This window comes from Glycine max, chromosome 14 (assembly GCF_000004515.6).
Source record: "Glycine max cultivar Williams 82 chromosome 14, Glycine_max_v4.0, whole genome shotgun sequence".
In the NCBI taxonomy this organism is placed as follows: Eukaryota; Viridiplantae; Streptophyta; class Magnoliopsida; order Fabales; family Fabaceae; genus Glycine; species Glycine max.
This window is the reverse complement of record NC_038250.2, coordinates 7,452,953-7,459,245: the sequence shown is the minus strand read 5'-3', so window position 1 is coordinate 7,459,245 and position 6,293 is coordinate 7,452,953.

Below are 6,293 nucleotides of genomic sequence, written 5' to 3'. Positions count from 1 at the left end.
TTTAACCATTAGAAAATTTCAATTGAGTCAGTTCAATAATCACATCAACATGTGACTCATCTATATATGTAAATTAACAAATGAGATCTATTAATATTTATCCAATAAATACTATCACATATATATTAATCTATCCGAATTATTGATATCTTATTTACAATAATCCTATGATCAAGAACAATTTAGATTAAAATTAGAACAAACTTGTTTTTCATTATCATAATCTCTACTATAATAATAAGTATTTAATTTTATTCAAGGACATTATTAAATGAACCATTTAATCAAATAGTGAAATATGATGATGAAAATAAAATAATACTTTATTATTAAAATTAGAATTAATTACATGATAACTTGAATCGTAATCTCTGACTATTTTGGATTCATTACTACCCCAAAATATAGTTGGGGGCCAATCACAAGAAAGGGTTAAGGAAAAATGATAAGAAAAAGAAAGAAAAATAATTATTTTCAAACGTGTATGAGAAAATTCTTTTATTATTAAAAATAACTAAGATTTATGGCATTTGTTAACATAATTTATAAAAATTAAAAGAAAAAATGTTAATTTTTTGCATGATAAAAATAGACACTGGATTGAAACGCTACAATGAATTATTTTCAATACAACAATATAAAAAGATAAAATTCTTAAAAATTATAGAAATGAGAGGTGAAAAAAGTTACCAAGAGACATATAACTCTTTATTAAGACATGTTTTGATTGAAATATTATAAAATATTAGTTCTAATTTTTACTTAATATTATAAGATTATATATATATATATATATATATATATATATATATATATATATATATATATATATATACACACGTATATATTATGAAACTATTTTATTGAGCATTGGATCTAATACAGTGACAATATATTACTTTAATCAATTTTGGGCCATACACATACGTGTGATTAAACATGACAAAGAAATATTTGAAATTGAAATAAATCACATGCAATAAAATTTTTATTTTGTAATAGTTGAGTAAAAATAAAAAACAAATATAAAAGAAATAATACCACCTAGCCCACAAGCTCCTTAATTTTTATGACATCACTGCTTCCACTACTGTGTGCAATTAAAAAACAAAAAAGAGAAGCCAAACTATAGAATCAAATTTGCAATTAAAAAACAAAAAAGAGAAGCCAAACTATAGAATCAAATTTGCACTTCTCAGCTTCCATGCCTACTCTTAAGTTACCACTTGAACAAAACCCGTGGTGAAAACCTTAAAAGGTTGATTGGACACAAACAGGAACTAATTTACTAATTGCGAATACCAAGTTCATAATATGACTAAATTTAACAGCTAGTTTCCCTTAAGTTCATAATATTGAAATTCAACATCTAATAGATCCATATAAATTAAGTTCAAAATAAAGAAATCACTTATGAATATAGAGTCTATTATGAATATAGAGTCTAAAATGACAAGCAAAAGCATCAAGAAGATTTATTAGACAATTAATCATGTTTTACTAAGAAAATTATGAATATATTATGTTTTTTCCTTTTCAATAAAGATATCTTTATCTTTATATATTTATGACATTAATTAGGAACATATCAACTACTCGTATTATGAATATATATTGTTTCCTTCTATTTAAATTTCAGGAAATTTTATTATTTTCTTATATATAGAGAAATAATATATACTCAAAGAAAAAAAAATATTATTGAATTAAAAATCAAGGTTTTCTCATTTTTTTAATCAACGAGTAATTGAATTTTATCTCAACCGCTCGATATTCTTTCGAATCAACGTATGTTCCATCAACGAGTCCATCATTGACCTCTCATGACAAATGGTACCATGTTTTACAATGTTACGTCTCTGCAATTTGTATTTTTTTTTTAGTACTGCAATTCATATATGATTATGAATTAACTTAATAAATTATATTTAAAGAATAATATAATTTATTAAAAATAAGTTTAATGAGTAGTATATAATGTCTTTTTTATTTTTCATTCTTATTATTTTTTTAATATTGAAAAAGTAATAAGAATAAAAAGTGTTAAACTTTTTATCATCTTGGTGACTGATGGACACCGAGTTATTTTTACAATTGTAATTTTTTTTACATTATTATACAATCAAAATTTATTATTCATATAATTTTAAAAATATTTATTATAAAGTCAACAAATGTGTTTATTGATTTTAATCATATACAATATATTTTATTTATTAGACATAAACAAATTTATTATAAAAATCAACAAAGAGTACTTATTGATTTTAATTACATATAACATTTATTTATTAAACATTATTCCTTTATTTTACGAAAATTAATTGTGTTCATCGTACTTGTGATTTAAAAAATCTTAAACTTTTTTTTCTTACAAAGTAAATTTGAGGTCTAATTCGAATAATAAGAAGAGATATAAGATTGGTTATATGATCAAAAGAGAAAATACAGGAAAAAATATTGGGGGTTTGAATTAATTTCCTCATCAACAATAAGCTTTATTAACACAAATTGTAGCTAGGTTGATGAAAGTGAGCAATCATATACAAAATTCCTTTTTTAAGAATATTCTTAAAATGTATATGTACTACTAGAAAATGCGTTTTTCTACATCGATTGAAATGGGCATTCAAAGATAGTGCTTAACTATTTTTTATTGTAATGTAGTTGAAAGTTAAAAGTTTTAACAACTGTAAAAAAAATTGTCCATTGTTGAATTACATTAATTTCTATATCGGTGCCACCAAACCACCAATGTAGAAGGGTGGCTTTCAAAAATGGGGGTGACGTCAACAACGACCTCGTACTTTTGTGTTTTTAAAGTCGTTGGTGACGTCAGACCCGACGTAGTAACCTACGCTTTCTAAATCATTTCTTGCCTTAGAATTACATTGATTTCTACATCGGTGCCACCAAACCACCAATGTATAAGGGTGACTTTCGAAAATGGGGGTGACATCAACAATGACTTCCTACTCGTGCTTTCTAAAGTCGTTGGTAACATCAGGCCCGACATAGTAACCTATATTTTCTACATCGTTCCTTACGTCAACACTGATGTAAAAAACTGATTAACCTGCATAGTAATTAATAAATATCAGGTTAATTAATAATAATTTTTTATATATAATTACAAAATTATCTATATTAATAATAATGAATAAATAAAATAATATAATATTAAATAAACTAAAAACTGAGGATGAGTAATAAAAATTATCTATATTACTAATAATCAATAAATATAATAAAATAATATTAAATTAACTAAAACCTAACAATGGGTAATAAAAATTATCTATATTACTAATGATGAAAAAATATAATTATATAATATTAAATTAAGTAAAAGCTAACAATGAGTAATAAAAATAATAAAAATTATGTATATTACTACTAATAATAAAAATATAATTATATAATATTAAATTCAGTAAAACCTAATTAAGAATGAGTAAGACAAAATTATTAGTGTGAAGTATCAAAATGTTGCTGCTGCAGACATACAGAGGCAGACAAACAGCAGTCCCCTTCCATCCATTCTTATACCAACTATCCAAACATACCCTAGAGAGAAGCATTTTGAAATTTGATTAGCACATTACCTTTGACATATCAAGACTGCATCCTCCAGACAAAAGTTTTAAAGCAATAGCAGATTCAACCTGCATAAATTTAAAACACTCATCAAAATGTGAATACAGCACCAAGGGAGCATGAATAGTTTCCTCGACATTTTCCCTCATAAAAGCAACAAACATAACTGGTACCAACCACAAGCAAACACGTCATGTTCATTATCTTTCAATCATGCAGAGATAAAGACACACCAAGAGTATTGACAAGAATAAGAAAAGCTGTGTCAATACAAGGCATATGCAGATACAAACTGCAAAAGCATCAACGTCCCAATTATGCAAATCTTAGGTGCATCCCTTGTATGTTTGATGACTCATGTAAATATAAAAAAATACGGCTTTACTATCTTTTTAGTCTCTAATTTTTTTTTGAAATTTTGGTTTTAGTCCCTTTGACTTTTTAATTCTAGTTAAGGGACTAAAAGTAAGAACAAAAAAGTTAAAGGATTATAAAAAGATAAAATAAGTTCAGGGATTAAATTTTTTTTAAAAGTTTAAGGACTGAAATGATAATAATCCAAAAAATACATTAGGAAAAAAAAACTGGTTAGAACAATTTAATAAACATAATTATATCCAAGTATTTATTTTATTAAAAAAGAATTGTATTGAGATAGAGAGGAGAAATAATGCAACAATTTACACACAATCACCATCAACCTAGAAGCAAAAGGAACATAATAATGAAGTAAAAAAAAGAAAGATAATGGTGAAATTAAAAGAAAAGGAACACATCAAAATTACCATTTCAGTTTGAAGTTCTAGCTGTGGTAAAACAAGTATTAAAGCAGGTAGCAGACTTCTAAGAAAAAAAGTTCTAGTCATGCATACAGAAATTAAGGACTAGCAAAAAGGGAAGGAGAGGCTTACACTATCATAATGATTACGAATAGAAAATGGGAATGAAGTTATTGTGGTACATAACAAATGAACTGCAGCATCCTGCATACACCACAATTTAAAAATTTAAAAATGTGTAAGCAAATAAAGCAGATAATTTCTGTCCAAAGAAATGGCATATGATAATTGACAAATAAAAGTGTCTAGTGTCAAGAGCACGCAAAGAATATCTTATATTTTTGTCTGCAACTCTGCATTCAGCAAAAACTTTTCACCTTTTTCATTTGCTAAGTTTAACACAAGACATTTTCATCTCTTTAGTGTATACCTATGCATGAGTATGTGAGAGAGGTTTTGAGGAAACTGTTGCATGCTTACAATAGTTTAGTTATTCTTTCTGATTACATTATATGCATCATGTGATGAACTAAATGATTCTGTCCATCAACATATACTGTATATTTATAATGCTTCACATATAATGATATGAAATGCAATTCTATGATATGCCCAAACAAACTTCAACCGAAGAATTTCTCCCTCGATTATTATTAAGCACTTACCCATATTGCCTCTAAGTTCTCATCATTCAACATCTTCAAAGTAGGCTGAACAACTTTCACAACACAGGATGATGAATCTTTCTTGATCTTGGGATATCCACCTAACCTATTTTGTAACAGAGAGTTAGTACAAGTAGCTGCAAGCTATTTTAGTGAAGACAGATTCACCAGCAACGGGACTCAGAGGATGGCTCCAAGATGGTACTAATTTGATTCAAAATGATAATCGCAATAAGTGAAAAAATATTCCACACAACAAATTAAATATTGGAAATATTTAACATTAAGACTAAATGCATGTCTATATTACTTGCTTTAAGGATAGACCACCCAAATGTAATTCATCTCTAGATGCATCATATTCTGACTTTTATGGATGGCCTTGAAGTTATGTCTTTCCTTTTAGAAATGCATCATATCCTTGCTTTCAATAGCAAACAGATTCTGGTCTTTTACTCCATCTCATGCTAAGTGGTTTATATTATATGAGTGGTACGACAATAAGGAATATCATGAGGCATGTTAAAAAGCCCTTGTGTGTGTGGACTACTTATACTACTGTAGCATTTCAGATGTTCCTTAATCATGGTAAAATCCTATACCAGCTAACCTTTGCTTTCGAGACCTATTAGCATTGGCTCTTATTATTCCTACTAGTATTTTAACATGTTATCATAACACATTTTATGCCCACATTCTTGCAAACACATATATCCATTCCACTAACAGAGTAGGACAGGCTAAGCAGAGGAGCACTCAAATTAGGGGTCCCAGAATTTTGTCATTTTGAAGTCCTAAGCACATACAAATTTTTATGCATGCACAAACTCAAAGGTAAACGAATCAAAGGTACAGAAGCAACCTTTTGCTTTATTTTCCTGTAAGTGGTTACTAACAAACCTCAATTGAATTTGGAAAACTCTGAACACAGATTAATTACAAGTAATGGACACACTAGTTGGTGGTAAAATTAAAAAATAAATATGATACGGGATATTCTTGTAAGTAAGTCAAGAGAGGGATGGGTAGTTAGAATAACAAACCTTCCCAAGGGGGAAACGGTTAGACATAAATAGAGGTGGATTCCTCTGATCCAGTAGATTAGAATTTGTAAACACTTTTGTATCTCAATTTTCTTTCTAATAAGATTTAGAGGCCGTTTTTTCATTGGCGTCTCTACTCTTCTCTGTAATTCTTCGAGCCTCATCATAGAATTACCTTAACAATTGAGGCAAAAGGGATCGATAGTGGA